Source organism: Choloepus didactylus, chromosome 16 (genome assembly GCF_015220235.1).
Source record: "Choloepus didactylus isolate mChoDid1 chromosome 16, mChoDid1.pri, whole genome shotgun sequence".
NCBI classification, from domain to species: Eukaryota; Metazoa; Chordata; class Mammalia; order Pilosa; family Megalonychidae; genus Choloepus; species Choloepus didactylus.
This window is the reverse complement of record NC_051322.1, coordinates 17,724,562-17,745,445: the sequence shown is the minus strand read 5'-3', so window position 1 is coordinate 17,745,445 and position 20,884 is coordinate 17,724,562. Positions and strand designations below refer to the sequence as shown.

At 37.0% G+C, this 20,884-nt stretch overlaps 1 protein-coding gene and 1 pseudogene across 1 annotated transcript in view; one reads left to right on the top strand and one right to left on the bottom strand.

Annotated features, from left to right (window-relative positions):
• The window catches only part of PHLPP1 (PH domain and leucine rich repeat protein phosphatase 1), a 268,488-nt gene that overhangs the window by 50,710 nt on the left and 196,894 nt on the right, over positions 1-20,884 (top strand). The window lies entirely within an intron of this gene.
• LOC119511840 lies at positions 126-8,278 on the bottom strand (annotated as a pseudogene).

Here is a 20,884-nt window from a genome sequence, read left to right as displayed (position 1 = left end):
TCTTTTTGCAGTACCATTGTAAAATTGAAATTGCTTTTTCAAGGACCGAGTAATCAAGCCACATTATTCCAGGTCACAGATACAACTGACATTCAGCTTTATAAATGGCTTTACTACTTGCCCTATTATATTAAGCCAACCATCACTTCATGAATATCCCGGAGTTTTCTTGCAACAGAAGCATCCATAGCTTTGGGCAATTGGTCTTTGGGCAATAGTTCTTCCTCTTTACAATCCCCAAATTTCCTGGCATACCTTCTACCTCATGTAAAGAGGCCAAATAAATAGAAGTCTGGACACCTTCTATTGGAGTTTGAAAATAGCCCATGAGACCAAATTGGAAAGTGGTTTGACCAACAGTGGAATGTTTATGTGCCTCACGAGATTCATTCATACAACAATGGGATTAATACATTTATAGTAACGTTTGTGCCTTCTAAGCAGTGGACAAGTTCTCTGGGAAAAAGAATGTTAGCCAGTTTGCTTCAACCATAACAAAAGCTTTTATTATAGCTTTGTTTGCTTATCTCTGTATTTATAAAGTTTGGAAGAAACTACCACAATTCTTTTGGTTGCTGAACTATTGAGGAGTTCAAGGAGAAGATTGGTGAGTAGAAAGTGGCCAGATGGTTCACTCCACATTGCATCTCAAATCCATCTAACACCCTTTAGTATCACTTTGCAGCTAAATCTACAAAATATACCTGTGCAGGAATCCATCTAGACAATTAAAATTTTCATCACCCAGGAATGTTTCCAGTGTGAGTCAGTTACTCATTTTCTTTGTTCTCTATCAACTGGTTCTGCCTTCAGGTTTTGGAGGAACTCCCAAGCTGCCTAGGGAATCTCTCCCCAATGTAGCCAAACTGTTTTGGCTAAGGTGGTTGCAGTAACTTGTCTGCAACCTGCCTCCACTTCTCTTTGAGCCTTCTGTGCTTCTGAAATAATTATATGTAATGGCCTGTAACTGGTCTATCTGACCTCCTTTGGAATTCAGGGTGGGGATGGGGGAGGACGGATCACTGAGTGATTTGTGTTTAGGTTATAAGTGGTGCCTTCTCCACCCACTGTTTCAGCTAAGTTTCGGTCCTTTGGTCAGGTACATGCAGGAAATCATGCGGGAGCCTCATTCAGCCTTTTGCCGTCTACAGTGAACCAGTGTTAACCATCCCACGCGTGAGTTAGGGCAGAAAGAAGGAGGGCTGTACAACTGCCATTTCTGTCTGATCCCTTCACAGATCTTACTCTTTCTCAGTCCTTTCTTTTTAGTTTCTCACTTTTCAGAATCAGCCAGTCCATGGCACCATGACCCTGTCATTTGGTAGCACTGTGCCATTCTCTAATGTGCCATCTCCCCTGCCTATTTCCTGGGATCTTGATAGTATATCCCTGTCTTCCCTAAAGTGACTCTTCCAGTGCCACCAAAGAGATTTATCCTACTGGGCAGACTTAGGTTCTGTCTTTTCAGCTGATAAATGTTTACATGTTCAAATAGCCTCCATCTTAAAAATGAAAAACAAAACAAAAGCAAACAAAATCACTTTTCGCCTCTAGCTGCTGGTCTGTCTTTTATCCCTCTGTTCCTTTACAGGCAGACTTTCTGAAAGACTAGCTGTAACTTCATAATTCTTCTCTTTCACATCTCATTTGTTCCCAATCCCATCCAATCTGGCATGGAAGTAATTTTCTTGATGATCAACCCCCCCACCCCAAATAAGTTAATATTTGTAAGACTCTGGGAACAGTGTCTGGCACATGGTGAGCACTCAGTAAAGATTAACCTTCATTATCAGTTATTTGCCATGTCCACTAATTTCTTTGTTCTTTCCTTGAATTATTGACAGTATTTGACATAAACAATCATGTTTTCCTTTTAAAATGCTTTTTCCCTTTTTTTGGCTACTATGTCGCTATCCTTGTTCTTTCCCAATGTCATTGACTGTCTTCAGCTCCTTCATTGTCCTTTAAATATAGGTGTTTCTGAAGGATCTATCAATCTAGATGTCCTTTCCTCAGATTTCTCTCTTGCACATTTTCTTTTTTGGTTGATGCTATTTACATTCTCCGTCTCATTCAGGATTGTTACCTTGAAATCATCCAAAACTCTGTCTCTTCCCTCATTTCCGTTGTCCAAACCACCCCAAATCTAGCCTTTTCCCAAATCCTGTTTATTGTACCTCTACCATTGCATGCATTATCTTTGGCATATCCTACTTTCCCATTTTAGATCTCTAGTCTTTTAGCTTTTTCTTTACCACATTGTTACCAGGTATCTTTCTTTAAAAGAAAAAAAATTATATTAAAAAAAGTTTAAAATTCTTTATTTTGAAGTATTTTCAAACACAGGACAGTTGCAAAAATAATACAAGCCCCATATAAATGCTAGCCAACCACTGCCCCCAGATACCCAAATCCCCCAATTTTAACATTTTGCCATGTTTGCTGTTTCATGCCATCTATCCAGCTCTTTTATCTGTCTCTGTTTATCAGTGCATTTTCTGAACACTTGAGTACAGATTGTGTATACATTATGCTCCTTGAATGCTTAATGCTGCCATGTATATTTCTAAGTACAAGGATATTCGCTTATGTAACCACTGTAAGTGCAGTTATAAGTTCAAGAATTTTAACATTGATTTAAAGCTTACAGCCTATTTTTCAATATTTTAAATGTCCCAATAATCTCCCTTTAAAAAAAAAGTTATTAGGACAGTTGTAGGTTTAGAGAAACATCATACAGGAAGTACAGCGTTCACTTATATACTCCCCTTCTCACACACACAGTTTTCCCTATTATTAACATTTTGCATTTGTGTGGTACCTCTGTTACAATTCATGTAACAATATTATAATTGTTATTAACTTTAGTGTACTGTTTATGTTGTGTTGTACAGTTCTATGGGTGTGTGTGTGGGGGGGTATAATTAGTTATCTTTCTTAAAACTTAGCTCTGATGTTACTTCCCATCTCTTGATGCAGTGGTGTCCAAAAAGGGGTGCATGCAACAGAGAGAGTATGCAAATAGATACATTCATATGTGGGAAGAAAAAAAAGAAAATAAAGCTTGTATTTATGCTTAAGTTAAGCTATGCTAATATATGATGTATGGATTGTTGTTGGAACCTTCATCAGATCTGTAAATCATTTGGTCATGTATCATGAAGGGAAAAATGCAAGATAGGTTTTATAGCCCTCCATTGTTTGTTGCTTTTCACCATATTGCATTCCATTACAGATTACATGTGTCTGATTAAGTGGATTTATAGAATATATCACTTAGTTTTTAATATAAGGAAATGCTCTCAAAGTGGATGTGACTTAAAAAGATTCCTACGCAAAAAGGAAGATTGAAGATAGAGTTAATAATGCAAGATGAGGAGGAGTTAGATAGGGGAAGAGAAAAAGTGTGGAAGACAGAATAATGTGTGGGAACTTGAGTATGTCAGACTGGGTTTGGGGGAGCTTGAGGTCCCTTTGATTGCTTGCATGTTGGAGTGAACCTCTTTTTTTCTGGTTTGTTTGAGTGAGATGGGCATCATTAGGGTAATACTCCTGGCCTTTTGAGGAATACCCATTTACTCTTCTTGGGGAGGAGAAGTGACTTATCTTATTGGCATTTGGAAAAAAGGACAGTGCATGTCTGGTTCAGCTCCTTGCTGCCTGCAGCGAGTCTGCATTCTGCCTGCTCGTTCCTGCTGTGTGCTGTCCAGGGGCAGGATCCACTGGGAGGCCTGAGGCTCTAAGGCTGTACCTGAGATGGGGTAGATAAATTGGCCTAATTCTAGGCTGAAATATTAGCAAGATTACTTGGCTAACTGACCTAAGCTACCCTTTCCAACCTTGACTTTATTAGTAATAAAGTTGATGTTTTTATCACCAGTCTGCCTGGCTTCCACGTCTGTCTCTTCTTGGTTCTGAACTTGGGCGGGAAAAAATAGGGGTGTTATGTATTGAATCTCTTGCACCTCAATACCAAAGCCTCAATCTCTAAAATCAAGTTATCAGTCACTAACTCTTGAGAGTTGCTGTATGAGGATGAAAACATAAAAATGAGAAGATTTTGAAAAATAAACCTCTACAAATGTATGGTTTATTAATATTCTTGGGGGTGGAAAGTATGAAAAAGCTGGTGCTGGTACTTTTATAATAAACTGCCATCCACAGATTAAATCCTAGCTCTTGTCAGTCACCCCACTGCTAGATCCTTGGATTACAGGAAGTGGCAAGGGTGGGTAGTGAATAGATAGGGCAAAAGAAAAGTATCTCATTTTGAACATAACCTGGGTATCAGGCTCTGAATTATAGTATTATGATATCACAGAATATAAGGAGGAGGAAATACTGGATCGAGACAATTAATTTCCCAAAAGCAATGGGGAAAGTTAAGTAAATAATTTCAAAGGAGACCACTAAAGCAGAGACTCCTTCAGTTTTCCAAAAGTACAACTTAACTTTATTTGTTTCCCTCTCAGTTAATGAACAGTCGAAAATGTGCTTGCATTGGATTATGGGAGCCAAAACCACAATTCCTACTACCACTTGAGAAAGTTCTAGAATTTGGAAGAATAGCCCATTACTATAAAAGACTAGAAAGACATTTTCAGTTTTTTTAATTCAATTTGATGCTTTCCTCTATACATGAAAAGATACAGCTCATACATGGCAAAACCCAATTTAGGTTTTAAGAGCTTTAAATGAAATGATTTTATGGTTTGGAGCATGACTCACCTGCGGCATAGCCACAAAATCCTACTAAGTAATGACTCATGAGAATTACCACTACCACAGAGTTTTAGAACACAGGGACTGAACTATCTCTGAAAATATTTATATCTAATTATATTCTAAGTAAGTAGGTAACAACTGTTTGAATCCTGTGGTGGGAGTTTGTGGAAGAAAGAGAGTATACTGCTTTTGTGTGAGAGATTTTTTTTTTCTATCGTTTTAATGGAGTATGTACAATAGTTAAAAAAAATCAGTTCAGAGAGTGGTCCAATTTAAATCAGGCTCTCTTTATCCACAAAGTGGTTTGGAATGCAAGATGCTAAGATGCAGTATTTGGCTGGCACTAGTAACCACATAGAATGCAGGAAGGAGAGTTGAAGTGGAACTCAAGTCATCTTAGGATTCCTAGGAGAGGGATGAGAATCCATTGGAACCTCTGTATCTGGGAAAAAGGCTGTTGCTGGGAAACCCTGTCTTATAAGTTTGTTTTTATTGACATACTATCTTAGGAAGAAACTATCCAGAGGGAGCTAATGTTTGAGAATTGCAGTGTCAGAGAGGCCAGAGCTAGATGAAAAATTTGAAAAATTTCAGTTGCTATGATTAAAGGAAAATAAAAATGAAAAAAAAAAATTAAAAACCAACATTCTCTCCCATTCCTCAAGCCCTCAGATTAGTCAATAGGCACCTTGCAAACCAAAGGGGAATACAATCAAGATCCAAAAATGGAACTAGACTGGCCGGTGAGGCAGAAAGTACAGCTTGAATTTCTGCTGAAAACAACTCAATAGTTATATTATTGGCTGGTGATGAAGGAGGCTATTTAATAACTTTCTGGAATATAAGTTTAATAATTACATTCTTTTGTCAACAGCAGCAACAACAGCTCTGTAACAACCTTATTTATCTGGAATATAGAAAAATGAGAAAATAGACAGAAAAATTCTCTGAATATCCCAAATTAATGTCACTAAACCTTGCCTAGATCAGATTTCATTATCTTTGAATACAGTTTTGCTAAGCTTGGTTATGTGGTTGTATTATAAATATGCTGTGGGGAGAGAGCAGTGACAGTATCAAGTAAGTATGTGGGTGGGGATGAGAAATGGTAAGATTGCCCAATAATGAGAAAGGAGATGGGAAAACCGTAGAAAGCAAATACAAGGATTTAGAATCTCAGTAGCTAGATTCTGTTAGGAGAAAAGCAAACAACTTATACCTTAGCAAGCCTTAGATATCAGAATTACATTTAAGTTATTTTATAGTCATCAAGGAAATGGTTTATATGCTGTGTTCTCTTGGGCTTTTGGTGGTGGCTATGACAGTCTGCTAGCGATGGCTGCTCCTCTCACTGATCATCAGGGCTGAACAGGAGATGAACTTTTGAAAGTTTAATACATCATGTGTAAAACAATTGCAAATGATGATGATGACGATGGTAAAGATTGAGTCCCTAAAAGAATAACTCTGAAGTCTGGAAAACTATCAAGAACTGCTCACTGATTTAGCATTTTACATGCAAAGTTTCAGCAGTGATATTTTAGTTGAAAGAAACAGAGTTGTCAGGTGTGCTTAGAAGGTAAGATTGGAAATAAATTTGAAATTCTAGTGGACTCTTGGATGTAAATCTTGACTAAAACTTTCAGCCTTGTGGAACTGGAATCTAGAAGTAGGAAGGGTCTTAAGGAGGATTTCACCCAAACCCTGGTTTCTGCTGGATTGTTTTATAGAGTTTTGAAGACTATCATTTTAGGGATGAATAATTATTGACCAGTTGAAAAAATGAGTTCTAATTTTAAAATGAGTAGAGTAATTAAATGTGATTGCCATGGAAATAAACAAAAATTTTGAACAAACTTTTACTTAATAATGCTAGGATTCAAAACTATGTATTCCATCTTCCCAGAAAGCATAGTTTGAATTTTCACGAAATGTCTCAAAGCTGTTTTATCCTCTGTATACCAGGAAAAATAGTCCATCATCATTTACTATCTGGATCCAGTGGCTCTCCCTTTTTTTTTTCCGGAGAGATTTATAATTTTTTTTAATGCAATTTTATTGACATATAATCACGTAACATATAATCATTCAAAGTGTGCAGTCGTTTACAGTATCATCATATAGTTGGGCTTTTGTCACCACAATCAAACTTTGAATATTTTCATTACTCCAAAAAATAAAATGAAAATTAAATAAAAAAGAATATCCAAAACATCCCATCCCGCTCCTCCCGTTGTTCATTTACTTTTTTTAATACAGTTTAATTGAGATATGGTCACATACCCTGTAATCATCCACAGTGTACGATCAGTTATCCACAGCACTATCATACAGTTGTGCATTCATCACCAGAATCAATTTTTGAACCTTTTCTTTACTCCAAAATAAAAATAAAAGCAAAAAAGAACATCTAAATCTTCCCATCCCCTCCATCCCATTCTATTCTTCATCTAATTTTTGTTCTCATTTTTCTACTCATCTGTCCATACACTGGATAAGGGGAGTATGTGAGCCACAAGGTTTTTGCAGTCACGCAGTCACACTGTGTTAGAGCTATATAGTTATACAATCATCTTCAAGAATCAAGGTCACTGGGTTGCAGTTCGACAGCTTCAGGTATTTCCCTCTAGCCATTCCAACACACTAAAGACTAAAAGGTGATGTGTATATAGCTCATAAGAATACCCTCCAGAGTGACCTCTTGATTCCATTTAAAATCTCTCAGCCACTGGAACCCTACTTTGCTTCCTCTCTCTTCCCCTTTTTGGTCAAGATGACCCTCTCAATCCCACAATGCTGGGTCCAGGCTCATCTCCAAGAATCATTTCCTGCATTGCCAGGGGGATTCACACCCCTGGGAGTCATGTCCCACATAGAGGGGAGGGCAGTGAGTTCATTTGCTGAGTGGGCTTAGAGCCAGTGGCTCCTTTTTAATGTGTATTTTTTTGTATTTTTAAGTCATCTTATGAATAATATACAGAACAATAAATGGATTGTGAAAAACAACTTCATTAGAATTTTTAACAATAATTTAAGCATCCAAACCCATATTTTTATTCCATATTTCCCAGGTTTTGAAAGTATATATAAATCCAAAATGGGTGACATTGTCTGGCTGCTAACTGCTTATCAACTACGTGAGCATGCATCTAGAACATAGCCCTTTTGTAAATACTGATTCAGTATTTTGTAAATACATCTCTAATGAGTTCTAGCTTATCATTATTTTGCTGCTTTTGCACTTGCATCATCAAATGCCATGCTTCAAGAATTTTTTGAAACCTTTGATAACTCTGATAACTTTGATAACTCTGATAACTTTGATAACTCTGATAATTTTGATAACTCTGATAATTTTTGAAACCTTTGATAACTCTGATAACTCTGATAACTTTGATAACTCTGATAATTCTGCTGAAGAATGGTGATCTTTGCTCCATAATCGCAAAACATTTTTTCCCTCAGGTTTGTAAACACTAAATAGCATGACTAATCTAATGAATAGTTTAATTTCCATATCATATATTTCCTTTCACTTACCTGTCTTCAGCATGTCAACTTGTAATTCACTTAGGAACCATAGGAAGTAAATTTTGACACACAAATATTGTAAAAGATGAAACAATACTGACACAGGCCCTTTTAGTAAAAATGTATGATTCGAGTTCTTACAAAATATTGCATGATGTCATCCTTCATGTTGAGTGATTTGTTGGATAAGAATACCGCATTTTATTTTAGTACTTTGAAATATAATGTGTTGATTCTTGAATTTGAGAAAATCCATCTAGGGTATCTTCATTTGAAGACCCATGGTCTAGGATTTTGCCCCTATATGATTAATTTCATCATCATGAGAGTCTAGAGGGCTGCTATCTCTTTGCATTCATCTTTGGATTTGTCTATTTGTGGCATGTATTCCTTTGTCAGTTTTTTTCTCTTTGCCAGTATGGGCAGAAAATGAAAAATTCTGAATTCTCACCTGTGTTCAAAGAAAAGCTAAAAGCAGATTACAAAGTTAGTGTCTTCAGTCTAAAACTTTCTTGAAAGATCATACATTGGGCCATGTAATACAGAAACTGAAGGATGATATGATAGTAATGATTTCTTTCATAATTATGCCATCCTTCTAAGTGATTCTACCATTCTTGTGTTTTCTTATTTTAGTCTTTTTATAAGTATAGTTGTGAATAATTGATTAGCAATAATGAAATCATTTTTAGGGTGATGAAATAGCAAAATGTTTCAAGATATAAGAAAAATAAGATCACTAAGATCCCATAATGCATCTTAGGTTTATGTAAGGGTCCAGTGAACCCATATGGCAATTGCAAGGTAGAATGAATTTTATTCTCTATTTAAAAATAAGAAAGGTTGCATTTGGTCGCTGCTTGGGTTTTGAGAGTACACTTTCAGCTTTAATTTCTGTGATACTGCTAATTTGGATCTATTCTATGATGTTCCACTCTGTTTTGTGTATATATATATTTCATAGGTGTTAGCTGATGGAAAATTTCAAGAAATAAGATGTGACATTTGTGTTAATTAGTCCAAGTCTCATAGTTGGATTGAGGTAGGACATTGGCAAAGCACTTTACCTCCTGTAATGCAGTTTGGAGCTTTGCTCAGCACTAAATTAATTTTTTGGAGTTCCTATTGGCCTTGATTTAGTTTCTCTTGCTTCTCTGTATTGAAATAGCAAAATTCAGAGAGCTCTTTGGAAGAACTTTGGCTACATATAATGTTTCTCTGTTGTTAGTTTGTGTGTCCTCTTTAATTAAAATTTTTTGTCACCAAAGCATGCTGGATTTTTGACAAAGACTACTACACATTTTTTTTTGGGGGGGTGGGGGGCCGTGGGGGGTGGGCATGGATTCTGTTTTGTAGTTAGACAAAATGTAGGGTATTTCAACTTTGAGGACGCTCAGAGAAATGAAATTCGAAAAGCCATTCCTTTGTGGCTGTGAATTTGGTAGAAACTGTCACAGCTTTCTTGTGACATATGTGTTACTTACTTTATTGGTTTACCTCTGCCCATTGTTCAAAATCTGATTAGCTTGACTTCAAGGCCATTTAAGTTGTGGCCCAGGCAGACTCTTATCCTCATATATCTTGTTCACTGCAACTGAATTGAACCAGTCTTGCTTTCCTGTGATATTTTTATCAGGCACACTGCCCACATTGGCATGGGCAAGTGCAAGTGGATCAGAGTGAGACCAACTTCATTTTGTGTTCTTTCTCTGCTGCCACCTAAGTTTTTGACCATGGAAAAGTCACTTGACCTCTCTGAGCTTCTCATTCTTCATCTACAAATGGGTAGCAAAGTTGTTGTGATGTTTAAATTTGATGACTATGGAAAGGCTTTGACGTAGCGGTCACTCAGTAACTCTCTTCCCTTACCCTTGACTGAGCTAATGTAATAATGAGCCCCACTCCCTTCTCTTGATAGTGGCATAATATCTGTATTGTATAGTCACTTAAAATTGTAGGAAATTTGAAAGTTGTCTTGATAATTTGCAATACCTGTAAGATAATTCGGGGTAACAACTCCACCTGTGTTCTTTATTCCCCACCCCCCCACCCCCTGACTTAGAAACCTTGCCCTTGTTTCTTGTATCATCAGTCCACCTACATTGTTGGCAAATTCTCTGAGCCTATAAAAGAAAAACAATATCTCAGATCAGATGAATAGGAAAAACAAAATGGAAGCAAACAAAAATTCTTCCTTATTAAAAACAAACAAAAAAACCAAAACTCTTCTTGATTCTCTTTCCTTTCTATCAGCCTCTCTTTCTCTTTCATGTGTGGCTACCTTCTTCAAAAAATAACCCATAATCACTGTTGTCACTTTAAAAAATTTTTCCTTTCCTTTCTAAAAATGACTTCCATCCAACCTTCAGCCCTCCTACTCTATTGAAACTGTTTTCCCTGAATTCATAGAAGACCCAGCAGCAAAATCTGTGGGATACTTATGAGGCATTCTTTTTCTTTACTTGCTATCTTGTCCGCATCCACTGTATCTATAGCCTTTCTAATTACTTTTGTGCAGACAACTCCCAAAGTTAACATTCAGTTCGGATTTATCTTTTGAGGCCTAAGCTTTCATATTCATTGGCTTTCTTGGCGTTACCATAAGACGTCCCAATAGAACCACAAGCTTAGTATGCTTAAAGCTAAATCCAATTCAGTATTCACCTCTTCCTGTCTTCTTGATCTCAGCTGATGGCACTATCATTCACTCAGTTGCCCAGCTGAGATATAATTTATTGAGGTATATGTACAAACATACCCATTTAAAGAATATTATTCAGTCAGCTTTGACAGTATATGTCAAACCATGACTATAGTCGAGATAAAAGATATTTCCATCACCCTCCCAAAATGTTCTTGTGCCTCTTTGTAATCAACATTCCCTCCTCTACCCTTGCCCTTAGGGAGCTGATGATCTGCTTTTAGTCAGTATTATAGATTAGTTTGCATTTCCTATAGTGTTATATCAATGGAGTCATATGCTGTTTACTCTTTTGTGCATGGTGTCTTTCACTCACCATAATGATTTTGAGATTTATCCACATAGTGTTTAGTAGTTCGTTCCTTTTTATTGCTGACTGGTATTCCACTTTATGAATACATGGCAAGTTGTTTAGCCATTTTGCTTTTGATTGTCACTTGCTAATAAAGCCCTGTGAACTTTGGTGAACATAACTTTCTGTGAAAATATGTTATTTCTTTTGAGAAAATACTTAGGAATACAATGGTAGATATTTGTTTAAATTATAAGAAGCAGCCAAACAGTTTTCGAAACTGTTTGTACATTTTACATTCTTGCTAGCAGTATATGAAAGTTCCACTTGTTTGATATTCTTTCCAGTGTTTGGTGTTAATCTTTTTAATTTTAGCCATTCTAATGGGTGTGTAGGGGTAACTTATTGTGGTTTTAATTTGCATTTCCTTGAGGTGTAATGGTGTTGAGCATCTTTTCATGTGCTTATTTGCTATTTAGATATCTTTATTTGTGATGTTCACGTTCAGATTTTTTGTCCATTTTAAAATTGAGTTGTCTTCTTGGTATTGGGCTTAAGAGTCAGTACTTTATAAATGCTTGATGAGAAATGCCCTTTGATATATGTATTGAAAATATATTATCCCATTCTATAGTTTACTTATACATTTTCTCAATGGTGTCTTTTGAAGAGCAAAAGTTTTTAATTTTTATGAAGTCTTATTTATCAAATATTTTCTTGCCTATCCCAATGTTACAAATATTTTCCTCCTGAATTTTCTTCTGGAAGTTTATAGTTTTAGCTTTTACATTTAGGTCTGTGATCCACTTATGAATCATTTTTGACTCTTGCTTTTCCTTCCCTCCCCATAATTAGATATCATACTTTATAGATTTTTTTCTTCAGAGAGTACCCTTTCTTTTCAACTTTTTTTTTGTTGTTCAAGCCCTTATTGTCTTTGGCCTTCACATTAAAATATTCTTCTTGTTGATGTATCTTCTCTTGTATTTTCCTTCTTCAATCCATTTCTGTAATGCCGCAGGTTATTTTTCTAAACTCAATTTGGTCATGCTACTCCCCCGCTGAAAAACCCTCAATAACTATCCATTTTCTAAGAATTGCTGAAGTCTCAGTGATGTCACCTGATGGAATTTCCATGATACAGAACATGGCAAAGAGAGAGAGTGAACCAACCAGTTTTCTATGTAAAGGATAAATCCTAAACTTGGAGGACTTAAGATGATTTCTATTATTTAGCACATTGTATTCTCATTATTTCTTTTATTAGACTGAGCTCTTTTAATATATTGTCTTTGCTATTCATTCTTCTAAGCACCTAACTCCAACCAGGGTGACATAGGAGGCCTTTTCTTTAGAGGAATAATTGGAGAACCTTTAGGGATTGAAAAACCAAACTTGGAAATCAATGACGTGAAGAGCAGGCTGTGTAGCCACTCATTTTCAGATGCTATATTATTTTTAAAAGTCACGTAATTTTATATTCAGAGGCCTTATGTAAGGAGAATAATCTGGAAGACTAAATATGGTTATCTTTAATTTAATCAGGAGTAACCTTTGTTGAACTGGCAATGGAAGGTGTGTTGAGGTCAATGGTAATAGTATCACTGATTCAGTATTCTGGATTTTCTTTGGCAGTTATATATCATGACTATTCTACTAGGGCTTTGCTTTTGTTTTGGTTTGAAGCATGGATTTCTCATCAGCAAAATTACATCTTTTTGGAAGTATAAAAGCATGTGTTCAAATTGAATTTCTTCATTAGAGGATTTTTTTTATGAAAGTAGCATTGGAGTGCCAAAACTCATCTCATAAAACTATTTTATTGTTTCTTGTTTTATTTTCCTATGCTGCTTAAAGCAGGCACCATGAGATGGGTTGACTTAAACAACGGGAATTTGTTAGCTTACAGTTTGAGGCTGTGAAAATATTGAAATCAAGGCATCATCAGGGTGAGGCTTTCTTCTGAAGTTGGCTGCCAGCACTCCTGGCTCCTCTGCCGCATGGCAAGGCACAGGGTGGCTTCTGCTGGGCTCTCTCTTCCCTTCTGGGATCTGTTGACTTCAGCATCTTGTTTTTGTGGCTTTCTCTCCCTCTCTCTATTCATTCCCTTTATAAAGGATGCCAGTGATAGGATTAAGATCCATCCTGAATGAAGTGGGCCACACCTTAACTGAAGTAGCCTCAGAAAAGATCCTACTTACAATGGGTGTACACCCACAGAAATGTATTAGATTTAAGGACATGTTTTTGTGGGTTACATACAGCTCCAAATAACCACACTGCTTTTCTAAATAGTGCACAGGCTAAACATTCAAGAGATAGAATAATTAGCCTGTGGAGTAACTAGGTGTTAGTATATTGATTTAATGTTTATAGTTTGATGATACCATATAAATTTCAGAGTCATCTCTTAATGTGTTTGCTCAGCCTATGCTTTGGAAATATTTTTAATTAAACCTTCCATTCACTCTAGTTCCATGAGGTTAGCTCTGGGCTAGTACATCTTTAATTCAGGGCACAGTTGTTGCTGAGGGTGATAGACTCCAAGGCAGGTTGAGAATTTGTAATGACTCTGTTGTGTTCTTATGTAATCAGAGAGGTTCCCCATTGCACTAAGAATGAAATCTAAATACCTTACCAGGGCTCATCTCCTGTCTCTCATCTCCTACTGAACTTCAGCTGCACAGCTCTCTGAGTACACTCCCACCTTTGTAACTCTGCAGGTTCTCTCTGCCTGTAATCCTTGTGCTCCAGATGACTTCATGTGTCTTTTTTGGGTCTCAGATCAGACGTCACTGCCTTGGAGAGGTCTTTACCAGTCTCCCCTCCTTTCATCCCCCAATTCTAATACGCTGTTTTGTCTCCATAGTACTCATCCCTGTCCCTCTCAGGCAGTAATCCTCAGGACAGCCTGTGCCTTGCCCTTGCTTCCCGGCTCTAGCGCCTGTGCGTGGAGACACCTAGGGGTGCTTTATAAGTATTCAAAAGGATGAAAGTAATCCTTGTAATTATCCTCCCTGCACTAACGTGACACGTTAAAAACAATGTAGCCACTAAACAGGGATTAATTCATATGATTGCCTGTTTAAATTACTTAATAACAGGTTCATCTTTTCATTAGGTAGCACAGAATTCAATTATGGTAGAAACAGATACTGTCTCTTGTGGCTGTAGCTAGTATGCAGATACAAGAGCCTATCTTTATTTCAATTTGTCAGGTTATAATTTCTCTTCCTGTAAATTCTTTAAGAGAAATAGCTGAATAATGATTGTCTTTTTTTAAAGTTTTGAGTTTATAGAATCTTTTTGGAAATGGCTGAAATGTCATTAGATCATATGGTACTGTTTATTACTAAATCATGACCAGCGCCCTGGGGCAGACTGAGAGTGTTCTGGACTGGAGGGCGGGAGGCCCAGGCTCTGGTTTTAGTTCTGCCAGTAGCCAGCCTTCCACATGAGTCTTTTGGCCCTTAGTTCCTTTATTTTTAATAATAGGGTGGGATGAAATATTCTCAAATGTCTCTTTTCTTTTAACCATGTATAATTATGTAATTCTAGGCATGGCCAGTCATTTTTGCACTTTTGATAATTTTGATGGGTTGTATGGATATGTGGTGTATATGATAGTTGTCCAGATACCATTAAACTTCTTTACAAAAATGTTAAGCCAATTTGTTTCATTTAGCTGAACATTAAAATACATGAAAGATTCAGAAGTGGTCTAGTTTATTTCATCTGCTTTTTATTTTTATAGTGGTGGTGGTAAGAAATACCTGATTTATTGGCAGTATCTATTTTAAAATTGACAGTATTATTTAAATGGATCCTAAAAGTGTGTCTTATCACTGTTTCAAGGGTCCCAAATTTTTTCTTTTTTAGAAGTCATCTTAAGAATATTACAGTTGACTTGGCCTAATTGTCCCTCTTTGGCAGAGTAGTGTACTTAGAGTTTTACTCAAAGATTCTTCATTGACATTAGATACATATTAAGTTTTAAGGAACATTGGGAACATTGTGGAATACCGTATGTCCCATTCTATATTCTAGTTCAGTGGTTCTCAGACTTTAACAGCCATCAGAATCACTCCTAAGACTTGTTAAAACACAGATGTCTGGGCCCCCACCCAAGTTTCCAGTTCAGCAGGTCTGGGTTGGGGCCTGAGACCTTGCATTTCTAACAAGTTCCAGGTGATGCTGATGCTGCTGGTCCCAGAACCACACCTGGAGAACCACTGCTGTAGTTAGTTCTTCATTTTCATGTGCTGGTGATACCTTGAGCCAAGAGGATGAGAATATTTCATCCCCACCCTATTATTTTATCCCACCCTGTTATTAAAAAATAAGGGAACTAAGGGCCAAAAGACTCATGTGGAAGGCTGGCTACTGGCAGAACTAAAACCAGAGCCTGGGCCTCCCGCCCTCCAGTCCAGAACACTCTCGATTCCTGGGTCCCCCTGCCCTGTATACTTTGTGGTCACTGGATTCCTTGGTATTATATTATATCTCGAATCCTTCCCAACATCCTTATAAGTTGATACTTAACAAATTACTAAATGCAGATGAAACCTTTAACAACAGCTTGCTGCCAGTAACTCTAACCTTTTGGATTGTGTGTTTGACTGGGAAAGGCATGCATTTAAAGGTAATGCGCAGTTAATTCCTGTTGGTTTGAGAACACTGGCTTTGGAATCAAAGACCTTAGCCCAAAGCTTGGCTCTACCACTTATTGGCTATGTGAGTTTGGGAAAATTGTGAAACTTTTTTGAATCTTGTTTTCTTTATTTCTAAAATGGGGTTGATAATATCTGCCTCATAGGATTTTTGTGAGGACTTAGATAAGTTATATAAAGTATGTTATAGGTACTTAATAAATAGAGGCTTTATGAAAGGTTGTGTCAGTCTAATTGGTTATAACTTCCATGTAGTTTTGGTTAGTGTTTGTTACCCTCGGAGTGCTGTTTATGACCTGCGTTAATGTGGGTTGTGCACCTAACCTGCCTACCTGAGTCTAGCCATGGGCAGTAGACGGATGTCTACTGTGTTTGCACAGATCACACTTCTTACTTGTTTGGAAATGCTATGTCTTTTTCCTGTCTGATCTGGCTCTGTATCCCTGGGCATTAAGGTCTGGCGTCTTCCCCCCCATGTTAGGCCCTTCCTTCTGTGATGACTTGTTCGGGTATATTTCTTTGACTCTAGTCTTAACTGTATTCCTGTGTGATTTTTATGCTCCGTTTTCTGGCTCCACATAAAAACGAATGTGGTTAGAAGTATGTAGCTCTACACTACAGCTGGGATGGGATGCATCACATAACATTTTTTTTTTTTTTGGTACAAAGTTAACTGTTTTAATCTTTAAGTATGTCTTTCAAAATATGTTTGATTTTAATCCTATTAAATTTAGAGGACTTTTTTTTGTGTGCATTTAAAGCTCTAGGTTTGTAATGTGTGTCCATTAGAAACTGCCTTATAAGAGAACTTTGATTTACTGTGTGTTTTCTTAAAAAGTACCTGTATTCCCCAAATTGCAATATATTGAGGAAAATTTCAGCTGTGAATTCTATTGCTTGAGAAGGAGATTCCTTAAGAAACTGTTTTGGCCACTAACAAATGTTTTGCAAGCAAGTGCCAGTTGCTCTAATCATAGATTATGCTTGCTGGCAGTGTTGGGAATTCAGTGCCTTTTCATTCTTTTTTGGGTTATAACTATAAATTCTCTGTTGTACAAAAGCCTTTTATAATGATGTGTTTTCAGCCATTTTTTTTTTCAGTGTTTACCTTTTTTTTAATCTTCATTTTATTGAGATATATTCACATACCACGCAGTCATACAAAACAAATCAATTGTTCACAGTACCATTACATAGTTGTACATTCATCACCTAAATCAATCCCTGACACCTTCATTAGCACACACACAAAAATAACAAGAATAATAATTAAAATGAAAAAGAGCAATTGAAGTAAAAAAGAACCTTTGTCTGTTTGTTTGTTTGTTTCCTTCCCCTGTTTTTCTACTCATCCATCCATAAACTAGACAAAGTGGAGTGTGGTCCTTATGGCTTTCCCAATCCCATTGTCACCCCTCATAAGCTACATTTTTATACAATTGTCTTCGAGATTCATGGGTTCTGGGTTGTAGTTTGATAGTTTCAGGTATCCACCACCAGCTACTCCAATTCTTTAGAACCTAAAAAGGGTTGTCTAAATTGTGCGTAAGAGTGCCCACCAGAGTGACCTCTCGGCTCCTTTTGGAATCTCTGCCACTGAAGCTTATTTCATTTCCTTTCACATCCCCCTTTTGGTCAAGAAGATGTTCTCCGTCCCACGATGCCGGGTCTACATTCCTCCCCGGGAGTCATATTCCACGTTGCCAGGGAGATTCACTCCCCTGGGTGTGTGATCCCACGTAGGGGGGAGGGCAGTGATTTCACCTTTCAAGTTGGCTTAGCTAGAGAGAATGGGCCACATCTGAGCAACAAAGAGGCATTCGGGAGGAGGCTCTTAGGCACAATTATAGGGAGGCCTAGCCTCTCCTTTGCAGCAACCGTCTTCCCAAGGGTAAATCCTATGGTAGAGGGCCATTTTTATAATTTCATGCTTTTTAGAAAAAGAAAGGTTTGTCTTTGTTACATATTTCTTTTTCAGTTTACCACTACTCAATTGGCACAATTGGGGGTATTAGTAAACATATGAATCTGACTGAACAATTGTCTGCTAATTGTGACTTTTGCTTGGGTTTGTAAGTATGTGACAAATCTCATGTACTGAACCAAGTGAGATTAGTGGAGAGAGGAGGAAAACAGAAACACCAAATGTACTCTAACGTTTAGTTATAGATTTACCAAAAATATATGATAGATGTTAGGAATAAGATAAAATAGTTTTCCTTGGTTGAATTTGGTTATTTAGATTTTGGTAGAATAATTCAGAGTTGGCTTACCATATTTTATCACCTAAAAAGATATGACTAACTATGAAGGATTGAATAATAAATAATGGAGCGTCCCCTGCTATTTATATTTTCTTGCTTAAAGCTGTTTTTATACAGTGCAGACATAGCATATACAAATTTAATTTGTGAATTCAGCTATATATAAATCTTGTATAAACTATAAATTTATATATAAAAGAATTTACAAATGGAGAATTTTATAAGGATAATTTCTATATTATGTAGTTTTATCCTATTCTTCACTGACTTTAGTATCTATCCCTTAAGTAAGCTGCAACTTCCCTCTAAATACTTTGAGGGTAGAAGAAGTAACAAGGAGTAATGACTTCTAGTGTTGTTGAAGATGATGCAAAGAGCAATCTAGTGCTGGAGTTTGACTGGTATGATCACATGTTTTTGTAGCAAAGAGCTATTTTTTTCAACTTCCAGTGGTCTGTGTTTTGAAATCTGTTTGTGCTGGGATAAATGAATTTATTTACTTTTTAGTGTTTTAACATTTACCAGGGCTTGGGTTGGTTGCAGCTCTCATAAGTAAGTAACTTTGAGGAGAATGTATGAGAATCTCTAAATAGTTTAGTGGCCAATAAAACATCATCTCTTGCCAGAAGATGGAAGATGTTGTCCATCTATACTATTCATGCAAAAACTTGATGAGCAAGAGTACTTGCTTTCAGAGTTTAAAACTATAGGCGAGTCACCTAGAGTTATCATTTTTTGATACTGCTCCCCTCCAACCTGTGGATACATGCTGTATTGTACTGGTTATTACAGTAAGAAGCTATTGTGCTGCACTCATGAAATGAGTATCTTTTCTGATCCGTGAATAGCACCATTATTATTAAGGGGACACTTGAAGCCTTGAAAACCTATTCTGTTGCCTTTCCTTCTTCAAGAGTTTTTTTTTCTTAGAGCACCTACTTTCAGCTTACGGAAGTTCAGTCTGAATAACTGTCTCTTAACCCAATTAAACTGTCTTTCATACATGATGAAATGAGAGACTATAGGCACAATAATTTCCATAATAGAAATAAAAAAGAAATATTTGTAATTGTCTTTTGAGAAACTTATACTTCTCAAAATTTTGGTCTGATTTTTTACCCAAGGATCTGAGAAGAAAATGGCCAGAGGAGCAGGGGCCTGGTGTCTGGCAGCTACCCGAGCTGGGCTAAGTCAGTGCCAGTAACTCCAGATCCAAGTTCACAGTCTTTAAGGTTTTTGACCTTTAAAATGTGAGAACAAAGGGAAGACTGTTGAAGTTATTCTCATTCTTCAGTTACATTTTCCTCATCCTAAACTTCGTATGGCAGCAGAGAGTGGGACATCACGAAAGCTGTGGTTCTCCACCAGGGAGCTTTGCCCCCCAGGGGGCAGATGTTTGGTAAGATCTGGAGGTACTTTGGTCGTCACAACCAAGGGGATTGCACCTGACATCTAGCCAGTAGAGGCCAAGTGTTGGGCAGCTAAACATCCTACGATGCGCAGGACAGCCACGCAACAGAGAGTCTTCTGGCCCCGAACGTCAGTGGTGACGAGGTTAAGAAACCCAGCTGATACAGCATCATCTCAAAGAGAAGAACAGAGGGCTGCAGAAGTTTCTAGTATAATATTCCAACCTTGAAGGGTAGTTCTAGGAAAGAAACAGAACAAAATTCTTATTTTAATTTCTGCCTTAGAATGAGGGTAATAGAAATTACACGATAACTTATGACACAGGTTTTGTGGCCTGATTCACAAGTCCTCATCTCTGGAATGAAGTTTTAAGGGTTAAAATTGTAGACCCCTTTCACTGAAGGGCAGTACCCCTAGCTGAGCTGATGTAGTCATTCATCTTTCTTTAAATGGAGCCCGTTATCGGAGATTTGAAAGCTTGATAAGGGTTCTTTTTTAATTTACCACTGTGTTGCTGTTAAATGAGATATAAGGTTAGGTTGTTATATCTTCACTTTTAGGTAAGGATAGCAAGATTGCATGGAATTAAAAAACACGGCTGCACTCTCTGATATGGTAGGCACATGTGGCTCTTGAGCTCTTGAAGTGTAACTAGTCCAAACTGAGGTGCACTATAAGTGTAAATTTAGCACCCCAGATTTTAAGACTTGGTATTAAAAAATTAAAACATCTAATTAATCATATTCTGTATTCATTAAATGTTGAACTGATATTTTAAATCTTTTGGTAAAATTAATTTTACCTGTTCCTTTTTGCTTCTTTTTAAACAATGTGGTTACTAGAAAATTTTACATATGTGGTTTGTATTATATTTCTGTCGGACGGTGCTGTTCTTGGAGGCTTTTAGAAATGAGATCTTGTGGATGTTGTGTGTGTGTACTTAGTTAGAAGTAAGGAAAATAGAACAAATTTTTGTTTTAAATTTTTGATTTACTAGTTTTACCCTTTGTTTTGCAGCCAATAGTCTTTTCTCTATAGTGTGGACCCACGGGATACAGACATTTTAAGATACTCCAGAGAATGCAGTGACCTAGAGAACAGAGGTAGTTGCTTGGATGTTGATAGTAAAATGGGAGAAGTTGGCAGAGATGGCTGAAGTCATTTGACAAAATGTCCTGGACGTGTCTGTGTGCTGAAGAAATGAGGGAATCATCCCCAGTAAAACCTCATTTATTTTGCAAACTGGTATTTAGCCTGTTCAGTATGTGGTGCATCATTGGACCCACATTTT